The 19,959-nt window shown below is 35.8% G+C and overlaps 1 long non-coding RNA gene across 1 annotated transcript in view; it reads left to right on the forward strand.

Moving 5' to 3' along the window:
* Window positions 1-11,374: 11,374 nt before the first annotated feature.
* The window catches only part of LOC123619131 (uncharacterized), a 52,815-nt gene continuing 44,230 nt past the window's right edge, over window positions 11,375-19,959 (forward strand). The window contains exon 1 of the long non-coding RNA XR_006727679.2: window positions 11,375-12,468. This is a non-coding gene — a long non-coding RNA (uncharacterized LOC123619131). The remainder of the gene's footprint in view (window positions 12,469-19,959) is intronic.

Consider the following 19,959-nt stretch of genomic DNA (forward strand, 5'->3'; position numbering starts at 1 on the left):
GACATCCAATTTTAATTACCGAATGTAATTAAAGTAAGTAAAATACATATATATTTAGAATAGTTTTCAATTGAGACTGGCTTTCTATTAGTTCAAAGTACTTAGTTCTTTTTTTCATTTTAAGAACTCTTGGTTGGAATCTAATATTCTTTCTTTATTATGCCCCATTTACTTTAATTATCCTTGCAAAAAAAAAAAAGGAGAAAAAGAATACTTGTGTCTTAAATTATCCTTATTAAAATTCAGAGAGAAGACAAAGTGGACTATCAGTTCTCATACGATAAAGGTTGTAAAACAGAGAACTGAAAAAAAAATTAAGCTACATCTAAATATGACTATGGTATTTTATATCAGTAAAATTTTAAATTATCTGAGAAATTTTATTTTTGTTAGGTATAGTACTTTAGGCTTTCCATGCTAAGTTGTGGTAAATGTGTGTGCATGTGTGTGTGTGTATGTGTGTGCACATGTGTATGTATTCAGAGAGAGAGAGAGAGAGAAAGAGAGAGCACATGTGTGCTAATCTGGATTGCCCTTAAATTTATAACTAGGGTAACATTCAGATCCTAACCCTTTGTCTTGATCTGAAAGAAATCATGGCTCAAATCTAAGCTTAGACCACTTCTGGACATTCTGTTCTTTTCTTTTTTAAACTACAGTTATCATACTATTGTATGTGTATTTATCATGTGCTGCCTTGTGGACTCTGTGTGTGTGTGGGTGTATGTGTATAACCTATTTATTGTCTTTTCACTTATAAATTCATCTTTCAAGTAAAAGCTTAAATGTCACTTCCTCTTTAACGCCTACTCAAATCGTTCCCAAACTGGGTCAAATCTGTTAACTTTATATGCTCACAACACTCTACACTTGTCTTTTGACACCTTTTTAAAAAAACTATACTTGAGTAAGTATTTGTGTGTTGACACATACATTTTCCTACTCTTGACTCCATGCTTCATGAGGGACTGACTCTTTCTGCCAAACCATGCCTGTCTCACAGGGACCCAGTACAATGCATGGTCATAAAATGTGAGTGGCCCCATGATGAAAGAGTATTAGCATGAATGAACACAAATGAATAATATTGTAAGATTCTTGAGAACCACAGAATCATAGTTTTGCATCTGGATGTATGTTTCTTGGAATTACTACTGGAAAAGAGTTCCAGAATCTGTGCTAGGGAATGAATAAGGTGTCTCCCCTAATAGACATATGGTTTAGTGAGGAGAGAGAGGTTAATCAAATAACTATATAAGTGAATATGAAACAGCATGGTGGTAACTGTGTGATAATAAAGGAGAGGTACATGATACTGTGGTAGCTGGAGCAATGAAAGGTGTATTTCCCTAAGGCAGGAGGAGATCACACGCAGCTTTTTTTGACAGAGCTGAGGTCAGGAACCGGCTTTGAGTAAGGTTGATTCAATATTATCACATCTTTCAGATAACAAAACTAGGGCCTAGGAATGTTTATAAATTTGCCATAAATGGAGCCAATTTGTAGAAGAGTCAAAGCTAGATCTCAGAAAGAAGTCAAAGCAGTGTTTATTGAGGCATCAAGTGTTAGGAACTGCTTTGAAAGATTATTTGTTTTATCTCATTTAATCTCTCCTTCCCTCTTCCTCTCCCTCTCTCTCCCCCCCCCCCCCCCCCCGGGGAAGAGTTTCAGTCCTTTTTATTCTACTCCTTGGCTCCACATACAGGGAAGGAGAACTAATAATCTGAATGTCTGGCAACTAATGATCTATTATTCTACATTCACTACTAATTAAGATTACCATTCTCTAAAAAGCAAATTCATATGGACTTATGGATGATCTTTTCTTTTATGCTTTCTCTGGGTATCTACCTACATCAGTAAACGAAACTGTGGCCAGTTCTGTAGTTGGAGCTGCTTTGTCCTACCCATTCCTACGACATTCAGCATGGTGGTTTAGTGGGTGCTCAGCTGCCTTCAGGAGCCACACTCACATTCTTTACCTCTGCATGGTTACCAATGTTTCTACTTTTTGTGGCATGTGACCAGAAGGAGATCAATAATATCCAAAGAGTCAGGTTCTCTTTTGATGTTGATAGAAAAGAAATCCCCATTTTGGCCCACATCCTTATTCATGTGATTCAACCATGAGATCCTTAGCTCTGTGTTGGAAGCTGCCTGGCTTCTACCCTCCTAAACTAGTATTTAATTTCTCATATGACTAGTACCACATGGACACACTTCTTGGGGAACTTTGGGGAAGTGGTAGATATGATATTTATGGCAAGACTGTCACCCCTGATTACTTAGCTATAATATTATCTAATCCAAGGTGTTGGCAAATTCCTGCCCATGAGTCAAAATTCTATTGGCTGCCTATTTTGTAGATAAAGGTTTACTGGAACATAGCCATGCCCATTCATTTCGGTATCACCTCTGGCTGCTTTCATGCTACAGTGGCAGTGTCAAAGGGACTGTATGGTCTGCAAACTGAAAATATTTACTATCTGATCCTTTACAGAAAGAGATTAAGAACTTGATCTAAGATAACCTTTACTTTTAAGAAAAAGTAGTTTACTTAATATTTATTATTTTAAAAAATCCTGATTGAGTCACCTGATAGAAATACTGAAGATTTATAGTAACCTAATTTTTCTCAAGAAGAAATTGTGTGCTTGAGTAAAATAAACATTCTTACCAATAACTTTTATATTTAGGAGAGAATAGAGGGCTTAGAGATACTTGAATTTCCTTCCACAATGAGTGAAAAAATGAAAAGACCTGAGGTATACAAAAGAACCCTTAGATTCCTTATATTCCCCCATTTTTGTACATCAGCCCTTTGGGATTTATTTCTTCGTTTGAATTTTTCCTTAGTATTTATTTCAACTAGAGTTCCCCTGTCCTGCTAAAGTTGACTCTGGAATTCACCTTACCCTAGGGAATTCACGCTTTGCCTGAGGAGGCTTGATAAATAGCATTTTTTCTGGAGCTGATGATAAGGAAAGTGTTCTGTAGCGTGGATGCACGAAGATCAAGGCTGATCCTTGGTTAGTTGGCTCCGCTGACTGCAGTCATCTAGACTACATGCTGGCAGGCCTATATAACAATGCCATACCAAAACAAAACAAAAATATACATCACAGATATGTTTTTTAAAATTCCTTATGAATCAAAGATTTTTCATGCTGACACTTCCAAATTAAATTTATGGAACTATCATGCAGTATGATATATTTATGAAATGTTCCAGGATATTTCTATAAAGATACTGCTCAATTTTTTGTGAAAGCAGTCTGAATTAAAGTAGAGCCCTTATTTTTTTTGGTGTGAACAAGAGAATAAAAAATACTACAACTGGATAACCCTGTTCAGCATACGACAGTACTAAAGGACTCTCCTATCATTATGATTATTTGCCAATAGAAACTTCTCATGCAAGTCATTAACCTCCAATGGTCTCATTTACTTCTCTTCTCAACATTGATCAAATGACATATAAAATGTAAATTACCTACCATTGATCTAAATAGATTATATTTTTATCCTGTGTTATGTCAAGTATTCTCAGAACATTCATGCAAGGAATATAAGACTGCACACAATTGTATTTATTTTGTAGGTGGAAAATCAAGAAGGTTCAAAATAAGGGCAAAAATGTAACTTCAGCTCACTTGATTCTTAGGGATACAAAATTACAATTAAAATGCAACCTGGAATTGGCACTTCAGGCACTCTTCTAGGAGAATATCAAAATTTGGGAAACATAATATTATTTCTTTTGATTTCATTTTTACTTCCAAGTAATAGTTGTATATAGTTTAAAGGCTCAAATAAGACTATATGACTTGTGGCAAAAATCAACAGTCTGCTAATTCCCCCTTTAATTTACCACTCCACAGAGACAACAACTTTTATCCTTTAAAATTTATTCTATTGATGTGTATGTAGATAGATAGATATATGTATATATGTATCTAAATAAATACTTCTATTGCCATTTTAACATTTTTGACTTTTAGGCATTCTCTGTGACATCCTTCCATAAAAATGAGGATCTAAATGTCCTTCAAACACTGCCACCTCCCCCTCAGTACCCCCTCCCCCACACCCAGGCACACTTCCTATCCCTCATCCACATACAGTTATATTGTCATTGTCCTTTAGGTTACATAAACATTCCCTATATGCAGTTCATAAGTACGTAAACGGTATTGACAGCTGAGGACTGGCTCACAATGGATGAAGAGTCCTAGTTTAAATATCGAACTTTCAACAATCTTTTAATTTTGGCTTTACATTTTCTCCTACTTCAAAAGGCACCTGGTATCCCTTTTGAGGGTTCCACAGTATAATATCATTTTTAAAAATTAGCTTGGCTCATTGCTAGGTAGAAATCATCTTTCTTAGGTTTATAAAGTCATTTGTTACAGGGAGAGAGAGACAGACAGAGACAGAGAGAGACAGATTTATTATGAGATTTATTACAAGGCTCACATAATTTGGGGGGCTGAGAAGTCCCATGATCTACCTCTGCAAGCTGGAAATTCAGGAGTACCAGTGGTGTAGTTCTAGCATGAGTTCAAAGGCCTGAGAACCGGGAGCACAGATGGTGTAAATCCCAATCCAATGGCACAAGACCAATGTTTCCATTCCAGCAGCCACACAGAAAGAGGAACTTCTCCCTTCCTCCACCTTTTTGTCCATTCAGGTCCTCAACAGACTGGGTGATGTGCACCCATACTGAGGAGGGCTGTCTGCTTTACTCAGTTTACCACCTCACATGCTACTAGCTTATACAAATACCCTCACAGACACACCCAGAAATAATACTTGATCAGATTCTGGGCATCCTGAGGCCCAGCCAAGTTGACACATAAAAATTACACATTACACCGTGTGGAAATCTGGTTCCCACTTTCCTAAACATTGCATTATTATGTTCTATCATCTTTGTCTTTTATGGCTTCAGTATCTTTATAAGTTCCTTTGTTGTAAATTTATTGGTATTTCATGAGGGAATGGAAGATCATGTGTGTGACAAATCCACCATATTAAACTGGATGCCCCTAATATTTATTTAAATCTTCATTAATAGAAACTCTATTTTATTGTATGAAGAACATGCAGACTATCCACTCCTTGAGGATACTTGTATATTCACACTTATAGCAAATGAAATAACCAACCTATAAATAACTAACCTCCAGAGGAAAGGCTCAGATGGAAGGAGTATCTGCTGTAAAGTGACTGTTAAATATTCTAAACAGTTGAGTATTTTTTACTCCTAGGAAAGCATCAACTGAGGAGTATTAGAAAATGTATGAGGCCCCAGATGGGAAGGAATGGGAATATCTTTGGCCACTGCTCATACAGAGGAAGAGGAACACCCTTAGTATCCATTCACATTTACCAAATTCTGCATCACACATAGAGTTCCTCTGCAGATCCTTATGAATATCACGCCACTGCAGATACACATAGATTTTCTTCCCTTTTCACATGCTGCATCTTCTAAGAAACTCATCACTTGGTCACATAACTATTAACAGTCTTTTGAAACTCAGATATAATGTCATCTTTTTTTCCAAATATATCTTGGCTAGCTTTTACTGTCATGACCCTCTTCTGTACTCCCATAACAGCCAGAAAATGTCTATAGCATAGTCCCTTACTAGGTATCCAGACTGGCCCCTAACATTTGTTATCCAGGACAGAGCACAAAGAGAGGGACCTAGTTCAAGTTCTATGTTCTTTAGCTTTCCACCCTATCTCTATTTTGCACCCTTCCTTCCCAGAGGTTTTATACACAGGTCACAAAAAAAGCTTCAGAAAGCCAATACACAAAAAAGCCACTCAGGAACTCCTTGGAATTGTATAACTGGGACACCTGAGAAATATTAAGTGTGTTCCAAATCAAGGCTAGTGTAGTCAAAACACTTGACTAGACATCAGGAAAGCTGAACTATGTTGATCTGCCACTAACCAGCCAAGTGACTTTGGGTAATGTAAGAGAGCTAAATCTCTTACCTTGAAAAAAAAACTATAAGGTTACTAAGGGCTTTTCCATTATGAAAACTAAATAGTTCTATCATAAATATGTACTGGCATAGTTTTAAGACAAAATTTAAACAAAAAAAGAATTTGCATAACGGAATGTAGGTTTTCATTTCCACCGAATTGTGTGTGATATTGTGTTTACAAGTGTAGTAATATCACAGATGTCTACAGGACTGTTGAAATTCACAGAACTGTCACTTGGATTGGCTTTCTGAGGATTTTAAAGACTAAGTTGACACATTTGCAATATGAAATACAACATAAGAGTTAAATATATACTTAAATGGATATAAGTAGGAAAAAGATATAAAATGCATGAAACATTTTCCTGCAATCCTGACATATTCCTTACCATCTCACACCAAAAAACTGAATGAATAAAACAAGGATAGAGAAGAAGGATGTGTCATGATGACTCTTCTCAATAATTTCTCCATGAACTCAGTACTGCCTCTGTTAACCTTGGATTAAGAGCCAAACACATTACTGAAGCCAGCTTCAAGTCTTCACCCCTTTGACAATTACAGTATGTCGATGATATTTTGCATGGAATTGTAAACCTAGATTTTCACTTATTGGGAAAGACAAGGGAAAGGGTATTAGGAGAGACCCCTTTCTGGGCTCAGAGCATCATTTAGATTGCAGTGGGAGAGGGGTGGAGAATATTACCTCTGAACAAATTAAGGGATAGAAAAAAATGGAGTACCTTCTTGAAATGCCTTGTTCTGAGGTAATCTGAGCAATTGTTGTTTTTAACTTCCCTTCAGTTAAATATGCTTCCATCATGCTGTCTGTACAGAGCAATGATTTGTTTTGCTGTCGCTGTTGGCAAAGCAGGTGGCGTAAATATGTTTTTCAAATCCTTCAGGGGACTGTCGAGGTCCTCCCCACCCCCATTTGAAGATTAATTTAAACTACAGCCTCTCTGTCTTTGGCAGCCTTCCATGTATGAGCCAGAAAGCAGTCCTTCTCCATCTGGAATTCTCAGTGAAACAACCCTAGCAAGCCCCTGAGGGGGAAAAAAAAAAAAAAGTAAGCTTAAAAATCAGTGTTTTGCCACTAATAGTATTGAGAATTTTGAAACTGTACACGATACTGTACACATATTGTACAGATAAGGAACCTGTTTTTCACAACTGGAGAGCTAGTACCAGTACATTCACACATGTACCTACCATTCTTCAAACGGAGATTGCAAATGTGAAAGAGGGGCAATCGTATGTGCTAGGATTGGGAAGGAATCCTATCCTGTCCTGTATCCTAGGGTATTTGATGCATGGAATTTAACAGTCACTTGGAGATCTACTTTAATTTTCACATAGCTACAAAGAGAATGTATGTCTCACAAAAAAGCCTCAAAAAGCCAATACACAGAGCTAGTTAAATAGACATGGTTACCACTTCTTCTAGGTTTGCCAATTACAAAGAGAATTAAAAGCTTCTATCCACCAGAAAAATGTCACCTGGAAACAGAGATGTACAAGATATATTCTTCCTTAAATAAATGGATAATTCCTAAATACTGTTATTTTCTTTGATTATAAAATAGACATAACTTCCTTATTTAAACATTTCTGACATTGAAAAGTATCAATCAATAAATGCACTTAATATAATGTTTCTTTATGTCTCACCAACATTCTATTGTTAGAGATAGAGTGTCCTACAATCACTGGCATCTTAAAATGAACAAAAAAAATGGTCTATGGGAACAATCTTTTTGACAATGAAATAAATGGGTGGACAGTGGCATTGTTCTTGTACTCAAGAGCTGAGGAGAAATCAATGTTGGTGAATATTGATAATTCTGGCATAGGTGTCACAAATACTAAAAATGTCAAAATATAAAGGATTTGGTGACTTTTCTTAAAATTAAATTATCTATAGTATTCAATAATCAAAATACTACATAAAGAAAATCTTAACTGGTGAGCTTTAGAAATCAATGCACATATCTGGAATGAATGAATTGTGTGCCAAATATGCATCTAATTTGTTTCATTAGTAAGAGCCCTCAGTTTGTCATCTCTGCAGCATCTGCCTTTATTTTTATATCAGGCCATATAAACACAAACCTAATTTTCTGCATGTGCTATGTTATAAAAAGTTAGAGAATCACGTACATAAGAGATAAAAGTTGGAGAAGATATTAAAAGTTTATTACAACTGTTTTCTGAAGGACCTGTTTTTGCTGACCACATGTATTGAAATCCAAAACCAACTATTGACTCTCCCTCAAACAGTCAAGTAGATAAACAAGCCAAAAAAAATCCCTCAGTGAGTGAAGACATGTTACAAATATATGGTTGATACCAAGCCAAAAATATTTTAATACATAGGACCTGAAGATAGAAATAAAGCTAGAAATCAATCAATCAATCAATCAATCATAAATCAAGGACATGCTTTAACCAGGAAACAAATGGCATTCACAAATGGAAATTCAAGGCCACTGGGAAGCAAAGCAGGTACTGGTATGAATGTGAATGTACAGGATCTCGATGGATTGGTGAGACAGTCAAGAAACTGTGGCAAAGTCTTAAAAGAAATTTTCCCTGGAGCACTGGAAATGTATTCGACCTGAAATAGAAATTTTACATCAGGGGCTTGGTAGGATTGTATTTAGGTTTCAAGAAGATTACTTTGCTAATTAAGTGAATGGAGGAAGAGAACCGGAAAGAAAAGATCCGGTTAAAATATGGTATCAATAGCCTTACAAGAAATGATACCAATAGGGAGCAGAAGATGGCAGTGAAGATAAGGGGCTTATGGAAGAAACTTACTGCATGTGTCGAGCAAGAAAGAGGAAAAGGCACTGGAAACAATACAAAGTTTTTGTGCTTCAGTGACTCAGAGATGATACTGGAAATATGAGAGGTGGTAAAGAAAATGGAAAAAAACAGATATGAGGATAAAATGATGAATTCAGTTTTAGAAAAATGTTTTTAGAGGTATTAGTGGAATGTGGAACTGGGAATTATACACAGGGGCTGAGAATCAATAGCAAAAGTCTACATTCAAAAAGGTGTGGGTCTTAACAGATTTCTACATGCGGTTGGCTGTAAGATCCTTTCTGTGTTTGTCTTCTCATTATTAGTAGGGATTACTTTTCATTTTGATTAAACTACATTATGCATGATATTGTATAAGTCATTACTTCTGTAACAGCAGTGACTAATAGCATGCTGTTCCCAGAGTAGCTGTAGACACCAAGTGACAGTATCGGTCAGTGTGTAATAAATGACCTAGTACCTAGTAGTCGTAGGCAATGGGAGTTAGTTTCTGTCCTTGGAAAATAAGCGAGAGAAAAGGCTTTCAGATAAGGCTTTGGGAATTATTTGCATGAGTGTGATAATAAAAATAACTTAGTTGAATGATATTCCATAGGGGAAAGTGGAGAGACACAGGAGAGGCAAGACACAGACTTGGAGAAGCTACCTTGCAGCAGATGGAGAACAAATGTGGAGGTAAATAACAGATACAGATTTTGGAGGAGGACAAGTAAAACTCAACATGATGAAAACAAAGAAAAAAGAGAAGGAAACAATATAAAAGAAGGAATAATAGTAGTCATTTCTTCAGAGATAAACTGATGTACGTAAAGAAAGTTAAAGGACCATTGAATATTACTATTAGGAAGTTGTAACCATGAGCATTATGAAAGCAAATTAAATAGTAAGACAGAGAAATATCAGAATTTCAAAAGTAATGACTGTGGATACCAAAAAAATAAACTACATGCTGTATTAGTTTGCCAGGGCTGCTACAACAAAATACCACAGTTTGAACAGCAGAAATTTATTTAATTTTATTTTCTCATAGTTCTAGAGGCTAGAAATCCAAGATCAGAATGTTGGCAAGTTTGGTTTCCCCTGACTCTTCTCTCCTTGGCTTTCAGATGACTGCTTTCTCTCTGTAACCTCATATGTCCTTTTTTCTGTGCATTCTCACCCCACATGACTCTTTCTATTCTTATAAAGACCCCAGTCTTAGTGGATTAGGGCTTCACTTTTATTATCTCAATTAAACTTAATTGCCTCCAAGACCAGTCACATAGGAAGTTAGGACTATAGCATATAAATTTTGGGGGATACAATTCAATTCATAACAAATGTATCCTACCATTATACAGATACATATTTACTTTGGTCCTATTTAACATACTCTTAAATTTTATTATATTTCAAATATACCTAAGAACTTATCAAAAATGTAATAGGTGCTATCATACCCATTTCATTTTCAAACTACCCATCTGTCATGCCTCAGAGTTAACCTCTATCCTGAATATGGTATTACCCTAATTATTATCCCTAAATAATATATAATTTTGCATGCTGATGAATAACATCAGCAACTTGTTTTGTGTGTGTGAGGTTCTTGTTTTTGACAGGTGTATCTCTAATTCATTCATTTTCACTGCTGTCCACTCTTTTGTTGTAAGAAATGAATATGGCACAAATTTCCACTCTCTTATTAATGGACATTCAGGTGATTTGTCATCATTTATACTATCACAGAGAAGCTGTGGTGAACATTCTTGTGCATGTCTCCAGGTGCAAATGAGTGAGTTTCCAAAGGGTTGTTTATTTTAGGGTGGAATTCCTGGTTCATGAGAATGGACATCTTCAGCTTGAACTAGATATTGCTCAGTTGCTTTCCGAAGGTTCTATTGGTTCACATATCCACTGGCCATATATAAGAATTGCTTTGGAGTGGAAGTCTCGCTAACACAGAGTTGTCAGATTTAATTTCTTCAATCTGTATGCCACATAGTATCTAATTCCACTAGTAATTTGCATATAATAAGAATATATTCTTATTCTTCTTTCTCCTGCTCTGTGCTCCAGGAATCTCACCCATATGGACTGCACTGCTGGGGTTCTTTGTTACCTGGTTTCTGGTTGAGTTTGTCTACTGAAAGACACAGGGTGAAGATGAGACGGCCGAAGGGAAGAGAGATATAAATATTTCTTCCCTCTTTCCTCTGCTTTGGCATAGGAATTCTGCCGGTTGCTGAGTCCCACTATAATTACAGGTCTGATCAGGTGGTCCTTTCTGACAGAGGCTCTCACTGAGCTCTACAAAACTATTTCCTGCCCTTTCCTATGGGTGGCAGTGTGATAATGGCTTCCTCTTCTAGGTGCCTCCACCTCTTTTGTTAATTTCCTCAACCTTGCCTAATACTTAGTCAAAACTTCTTGGTGAAAAATACCTTAAGTTTTAACCATCTACTGAATTTGCTTTCCTGACATGATCTTGAATGATACAAAGATATATTATGAAAACTTTCTTCTGAACCCCATTCACTAGATTCTCATTACCTACTGTCAATACAATAATTTTGTTACTGCTATTTAGAGTTAATATAGAGATACTTTATACCCACTGAAACAATTAAAATTAAAATTTAAAAGTTCTCATCCTTTTTTATCACAAAAGGTGAAAAGCATTATCACTATTTACACATAGAGTATACAGTATTGATAGACAACATACAGTATTGACATGCACTAGTCACTATTCTTCAACTTTTTTAGTTAGTAACATACTATGGTGGTGATCCTGTCAGTACCTAGGGAGATTCCTCATTGTGGTATTTAATAGATGCATAGTAATACATTTTATGAATATACCTTATTTATTGAGCCCTCTAATAATGGATATTTTATTTATATCATATTACTATAAATATTTCAATAAATTAATTAATATATGTCAATATCCATGTAGTTTTGCCAGGTCAGAGTTATTTGAATCTGTTGCCTTAATAATTCTGTCGAATTGTCTTCTCTAAGGATTGCAGCCATTTGCATTCCCATCAGCAATGTATGATAGAGTCTATTAACCTGCAGTCTAAACAGTACAGTGGGTCATCGGATTTCTGCAACATTATTAATTTGATATGTGACAGATGGTATTTCCTAGTTGTTTTCATTGGCATTGTTTTTTTTACTGGTGTTTGAAAGGCATTTTCATGTTTATAAGTTATTTATATTTCTGTTACTGAGAATTATATGTTCATATCCTATACCCATATTATACTGAACTTTAGTCTTTTTATTTTCAATTTGTAGGCATTCTTTATTAATATTAGGGAGGCTGTCTCACCGTTTTTTTTTTTGGTGATAGGAGTTTTTTTTTTTCCCCATTTTGTTATTTTTCTTTTCACTTTGTTTTTGTTGGATGTCACCACACAGAAATTTTTTTCTTTTCTAGAGAGGAATTTTTCAGTCCTTTCTTTAATGGTTTTTGGACTTTTTTTTATTTTCAGAGAGAATTTATACACTCAGAGGTTGTAAAATACTCTTCCATGATTCCTCCCAGTATTTTCATCATTTCACATTTTACGTGGAAATCTCTGTTCCAGTTGGAATATCTTTCTGAAGTGTGGGTGCAACTTCTTTCTTCTTCATCGAATAATGCTAAGTATGTTTTCAAAGTTTCTTGCTTCTTTATTTATTCAACTCTTTTGTTTAGTTAGATCTTTTAAACACACTTAGCTAATACTCTGTTTCCAAATTTTCAATATCTGTTGTTTTTGGAATTTCTCGTTTTGCTGCTTGTTATTTCTACTAATTCTTAGTTGTAGCGGCTTGTTTATTTCTAAGTTTGGAAATTTTGCATTGTGAGCTCAACTTTGGCAGAGTTTTACATGTGGGAATCTATGTGTCCTGAACTGAGGCTGAATCCCTTCAGAGAATATTTGTATTTCTTTCTGCTAGGCACCACGAGGCAAAAACAATTTTTAAATTAATGTTTCAACTTAGAGTTTCTTGGACCATACAGGTAGTATAAGTAACAAATTCAAATTTCTAGTGAAAGGAGAATGATCTTCACATGTGAAATCTCAGAAAAGATTTTTATTTCCCCAAGATTTTAGGTTAACAAGATCTGTAAACAGTCTCAAGGCACCTGTGGTTTCAGCATCCTTACTTACAACAAACTTGTTTTCTACTTCATCACTCTAACCACCTGTAGACTTACTTTCTGGAGAGCCCAAGGTTGGTGGTTATATTTTACTTAGTGTTTTTAGGATGTCTACAGTGGTAGGAATTTTTTTTTCTCAGCTATCTAGTCAACTAGGTGGCAGTAATACTATAATATGATTTTTGGTATAAATGAAAGAAGAGGAAGTAATTTAAAGCAAGAACAGCATTTAGGATGTGCTTATTGTAGAACAAAAACAATTTGATCATGTTTTTAGGCAGAATGTAAGGTGTAAAACTTAAGGGAAGATGAACAATTCCAGCAAGTAATATCAGTTAAAGGGCATTCCAGACAAAAAGAACAGAGATGGCACATACAATGGGGTCAAAAAGGATAGGCCATCCTAGACTAAAATGAAAAGTATCTGTTTTTGGCTGGAGTACAAAAGCAAAAGTAATACTTCAGATTAGAAATCTATAATGTGTCCAGATCACAGGGAACTGTGAATATATGCTCAAGATTTGAGAATTTTGTCTGAATCTAAACGAGAATTTCAGGTGAACCCTGGCCACACAACTAGCTGGCTTTGGTAATCTTGTTTGGAGCCTCATTATTAGACCTTATATTCATTTTATGCTAAGCTGTGGCCATTTGAGATGTTCAGTTCTTTCTGTAGGACCAGGCTGACCTGAGACAAGGAGTTCTAATGTGACAAAATAATCTTCGGCTGTTTTTTCCACCCAGATGTGCCTGCCTGCTTGTATTGTTTATGTACTCTCTTAGAATTAAGAGATGATCTGAAAATGAGTTTATTCTGAGAATTCCTCAGCAGACACTTAGTCACTTATAATGTAACTATTTCTTACAATCCCTTAGTAGCTAAGTGTGCATCTGAGAGTGGCAAAGAAACTCTAGGGTTGCTCATTGAATCAAGGTAAAGAGAGAAAGCTGGATTTATTAGACAAACAAGAAAGAAAAATTAAATTAAAAAAGCATCAAATGTTTCGTGGACTGATTCAGTTTGGAACGAGGTAAGCAGTGACCAAATCCTAATATTTTTGATTAAATCATCTTGTCACTGTAGTTTGGATGATTGCTGTGGATGTTTTCTGAACATTATCAGAGACATGGGTTTGGGCCCAAATCTGTCTTTTAGTGCAACCCCCCTCCCTCCACTCCGACACACAATGTGGGTACTTGGTGATAGTCAGGCAGCTAGAACCTTTCAGGAAGTCCTCACTCTGTAAGACCTGCGGGTTGCTCTGAGGAATAAAAGGGTCATTTAATGTATAAATGTTTGCATTTGTATTATACTCTGCACTTTAGTGCAAAGATTTCTGCCTTAATTGTTTAGATGTTAATGATATTTATTTTGTCACAGATTAGGAAGAAATCTAGAACTCTCTGAACCTAACCTAACTAAAAGTAACTGTAGTACAGATACTGGAGTTTCAGAATTTGTTATAATTTATCGAGTTCTTGTAAGTGAAAAATTGTTTCATTAACAGCCCTAAATCCTGTTTCTGCTTGCTTAGACTGCTGGCTTTCATTAGAATAGAGCAATGACTTTGTGTAGTTTCTCTTCTTAGATATTTGAGTACAGTGCCTGGAAGCCAACCCCCTGCTATGATTTTACAAACTTGGCAACATAAAAAGTCTGCTTAGATATCAAAATATGCCTCATCTCTTATCCTCCATACTACACTTGACTGCATTTTTCACTTGGTGCCAACACGCTTTTGCTCCATGTTAAATTTCTGTGTCAAGTCTTTCCTGTTATCAGACCGGAATTTCTTTTAGCCCTGCTTCTGCCAGGTTTCAACTTTCAATCCAATTTCTGGACCTCTTATGTCTGCCCTACTAAGTTGTAATTAAATACAATTTGCCCATCCACTTTTTAAAATATGACCAGAACAGGTTTTCATGTTGCGGTTAAAGGAGAGTTAGGCAGCAGGGACACTGCATTATTTCTCTATTGTGCTACTTCACAAATTATTACCAATTTAGAGGCTTAGCACAACATAAATTTATAATCTCACGGTTCGGATGGGTCAGGAGTTTAGGCGTGGTTAACTGGGTCTACTCAGCATCTCATGGGTTACAAGCTATTTGTTTGCCAGCCTGCTCACGTGGTTGTTGGAAGACTTTAATTTCTTGTGGTTGTAGGATTGAGGTCACTGCTTCCTTGCTGCCTGTTAGCCAGGTGCCACTGTTGGCAATGACAGGCCCTTACAGTTCCTTGCTACTAGTGGTCTCGTGACATTGCAGCTTATTTCTTTAAAGCCAGCAGGAGAAAGTCTCGATCCAGTTGGCCAAGACAGAACAGCATATAGTGTAACAACAAGGGAGTGACTTTCCCTTTAACTTTGCCATATTCGGTTGGCTGGAAGCAAGTCACAAGTTCAGTTATACAATGTGATTATACAAAGGCATGACTCGGAGATTATCTTAGAATTCTGCCTACCACAGATACGAATTTGAAAACTGGAGCACAAGGAGTTCCACCTACTACCACCTCCTCAAAACTCTGCCTACTATCAATTCCTCAAAAACTAAAAATACAAAATAATAACAAACAAAAAGGCCAATACCTAATAATAGATGCACACAGTAAATGCCTGTTGTAATGATTACTTTTATGCATAAGCTTGACTGCGCCATGAGGTGCCCAGATATTTATTCCATCATTATCACAGGTATTTCTGTGAGAGTGCTTCTGGATGAATTTAATTTGTAAATCAAAAAGCTGAGTAAAGCAGACTTCCTTCCCTAATGTGAGTGGGCCTCATCTACTGAGTTGAAGGCCTGACTAAAACAATAGGCTGACCTTCTCTCAAATAAGGGGGGATTCCTCCTCCTACCTGACTATTTTTGAGCTAGGCCATAGTTTTTTGTGTTTTTTCCTGCCTTTGGACGCAAACTGAAACATTGGTTCTCCTGAGTGTCTAGTCTGCAGGCCTTCAGATGGAACCACACTGTCAGATCTCCTGGGTCTCCAGCTTGCCAACTGCCAGTCTTAGTACTTATCAGCCTCCACAATTGCATGAAGCAATTCCTTATAATAAATCAGATCAATCTCTCTCTCTCTCTCACTTCAACTCTCTCCCTCTGTCTCTCTCTCACTCACTTCTACATCCTATTGGCTGTGTTTCTCTGAAGAACCCTGACTAATATACCCATTCAGTTGTACATATTACATTAACTGATCATCAACTATGCATTGTCTAACAAATCACTAATTACTAATCAAGCATTGTCTAATAAATCCCAGTATTTGGATGGAAAACATCATCATTGTTATTTTAAATGAGCATTCTACCATCTTTGTGGCTGTTTAAGTAATTGGGGATGGGCTAAAGAAGGTTTCACAGAAGAGTAGGAGATGGAGAAGGGCTGTTTTAAGAACTGAGCATAAGGAACTCAAAGTTCTAGAGGTAAAGACTTTGAAGAGGTTTAATATGACAGAAGCACGGAGTTTGGTGTATCTATATTTGGGGAAGGGAATGCCAAAAAATGAAACTACAGTTACACAGTGATCACCACCGTGTAACGAGTACGAGCAGCCCAAGTCAAGGCCTTTGAAGTTAATCCTAAAGACAAGAGGAGGCCATTGGAAAGTGTTGACACAATTAGATTTATCAGAGTTAGAGTTTCATTTTAGACAATTAATCTCGGTTGTTTTTATTTTTATGATAGCTTTATTGAGAAATAAATCACATACCTTAAAATGTACTCTTTAAAATGTACAATTCACTGGTTGTTAGGGAATTCACAGAGTTGCTCAACCATCATCACTATCTAATTCCAGAATATTTTCATCCTCCTCAAAAAGAAACCTCATGCTCATTAGCACTCACTTTGCATTCAACCCGCTCTTCAGTCCCTAACAACCACTAATCTACTTCTGTCTTTATGTATTTGCCTAGTATGGACATTTCATAAACATGGAATCACACAATAAGTGGTTTGTTACCATTTTACTTAGCATCGTGTTTTCAAGACTCATTTATGCTGTAGCATGTATCAGTACTTCATTCTTTTGTAAGGCAGAATAATACACCATATTGTTTGTCCACATATTCATCAGTGGATGGACATTTAGGTTGTTTTCATTTTAGGTTATCATAATAATGTTATTATGAATGTTCACATACAAGATTTTATATGGTATTTGTTTTCATTTCTCTCGGGTATGTACCTAGGAATGGATTTGCTAGGTTATATGGTAGGTATAGATTTAATGATCGGAGGAACAAATTGCTTCAAAATGGCTGCATTATTTTACATTCTCACCAACAAGGGGGAAAACAAAGTAACTCTCCCAGTCTGAGGGTGACTATTTTCCTCATAGCCTCGCCAATCTAATACTGTATATCTTTTTAAACATTTATAAACCATTTTAGGGGTGTGAAGTGGTATCTCCTTGCAATTTTGACTTGCATTTCCCTCATGGCTAATCATGTTAAACATCATTCATGTGCTTTTAATAATTTCTGTATTTTCTTTGAAAAACACCTTTCAAGTCTTTGCTCATTTTAAATTATGTTATTTGTCTTTTTATTGTTGAGATGAAAGATTCAAGTCTCTTGTGTTTTTATTTTCTTGATGGTGTCCTTTGAAGAAAAAAGCTTTTTAATTTTGGTGAAGTCCAGTTTATCTATGTTTTGTTTTGTCACTTATTCTTTTACCACACATAAGAAACTACTGCATGATTTGTAATAATATTCCCAATAATATTCCTCTATGTTTTATTCCAAGAATTTTATAGTTTTAGCTCTTACTTTTAGGTTTCTTATCCATTCTGAACTGACTTTTGAATATGGAGTGAGGCAGGGATCTAACTTCACTTTTTGGTAGGTAGATATCCAGTTGTTCCAGCACTATTTGTTGAAGAGACAATTTTTCCCCACTGAATGATCTTGGAACCCTTGTTGAAACTCATTTGTCATTTCTAGGGGTTTATTTCTGGAATTCCAATTATATCTCATGGCTTTATACGTCATTCTTATACCAGTATCACAGTGTTTTGATTGCTGAAACTTTGTAGTAAGTTTTGAAGTCAGGAAGTACAAGTTCTTCAACTTTGTTCTTTTTAAGATAATTTTGGCTATTAGGATGAACAAGTCAGTTTCTGCCAAAAGAGGAAACTGGGATTTTTATAGGGATTGTGGTAACTCTGTAGATCAATCTAGACTGCACTGCTCTCTTGACAATATAAGTCTCCCAAACTATAAATGTAAGATATTTTCCCATCTATTTAGGGCTTCTTTATTTTCGTTCATTGATGTTTTGTGGTCTTGAGTGTACAAGTCTTACACTTCTTTTGTTAAATATATCCCTAAGTTTTTAGTTGTTTTGGGTGTTATTATAAATGAAATTGTTTTATTAATATAATTTCCAAATTGTTTATTGCTAGTATATAGAAGTACAGTGGACTTTGCTACATTGATCTTGTATCCTGGAAACTTACTGGACTCATTTATTAGTTCTAAATTTTTTTTTTTTTTTTTTTTGCGTGTGGATTACCCTGGATTTTACGTATACAAATCATGCCATTTATGATTGTATAGAGACAATTTTACTTCTTCTTTCTACTTTGGATGCCATTTATTTCTTTTCCTCAACTAATTGCTCTAGCTAGAACATCCAGTACAACATTTTTAGAAAGTAGCAAGGGTGAGCATCCTTTTCTTTTCCTTTCTTTTTCTTTTCTTAGAGGGACAGTATTTGCTGTTTCATTTTAAGCACAGTGTTATCTGTGGATTTTCCACAGATGCCCTTGTAAAGTTGAAGAAGTTCCCTTCTGTTTCTAGTTTGTTGAGTGTTTATCATGAAAGGATTAGATTTTGTCAAATACTTTCTTTGCATCAATTAAGATGACCAGGTTTTGTCCTTTATATTATTAATACGGGCTACCTTGGTTGATTTTCATATGCTAAACCAGTTCCTCTTTCCATGGGATATATGCCACTTGGTCATGGTGTGTAATCCTTTTTATATGTTGTTGGATTCAGTGTGCTATTATCTTTGTTGAGGATTTCCACCTCTATGTCATAAGGGATACTGGTATGTCATTTTATTTTTTTGTGACGTGTCTGCCTGGTTTTGGTATCAAGGTAAAACTGGCCTAATAGAGTGAATTGCTTGAAGTTCAAAGAATGAATTAAAGAGAAAAAGATAGTGCCAGGTGGACCAATGAGGGAGCTGCTGGAATAACTCAGGTGGATATGATTAATATACGGCTTAGAGTAACGATAATGAGACTGGAAATGTGGAAAGAAAATGTCAACATTTAATATAAAAAAAAGCTGACTGTTTCCTTGGTAATCAAGGAAGAGCTGTGCACGTAGGATACAGTATCTCTGAACAAAACCAATTCCTGATCTTACGCAGGCTTTGAGAAACAAAAATGGAACAAAATAAAATGTTCAGGACTTGGCAGACTTTCAGGAAGGTGTTTGAGGATAGTGGCCTTGGTAACTGCTACTAATTGGTTGGTTTTCAGAAGCATGGTTACTAATATGAAATTGTAATTGGTCAACTGGCATGCATTTAAAACTGATTCTCATACTTACTTAACATTACAGACAGAGGAGAATAGGAATATTTTATTCTCAGAGAGAAATAAAGAAGTGAATTGAGGGTATATCTGACTTGATGGGGCAGGGAAGCAGAGGACTGCATTAAAGATGCCCTTCAGATTTCCGGCCTGGACAATTAAATGTAAGCTCTGCCAGGTCAAGAATCTCTCTCTTTTCTTGCCTGATGAATACAAGCCCTAGGAAATAGCCTGGTGTGTAGTAGGCCTTTTATAAATATTTTTGAATTAAAAAACATTCCATTAGCATAGACAACATTAATGGAATTACAAAATCTAGACATGTTCAATTTCAGATGTCTGCAAGATATCCAAAAGAAGATAGTTTATAGTAAACAGGATATAAAAGTTTTGAATTAGAACAGATGTTTGTTCAGCTTTGATTTCATAGC

This window comes from Camelus bactrianus, chromosome 6, assembly GCF_048773025.1.
Source record: "Camelus bactrianus isolate YW-2024 breed Bactrian camel chromosome 6, ASM4877302v1, whole genome shotgun sequence".
Classification (NCBI taxonomy): domain Eukaryota; kingdom Metazoa; phylum Chordata; class Mammalia; order Artiodactyla; family Camelidae; genus Camelus; species Camelus bactrianus.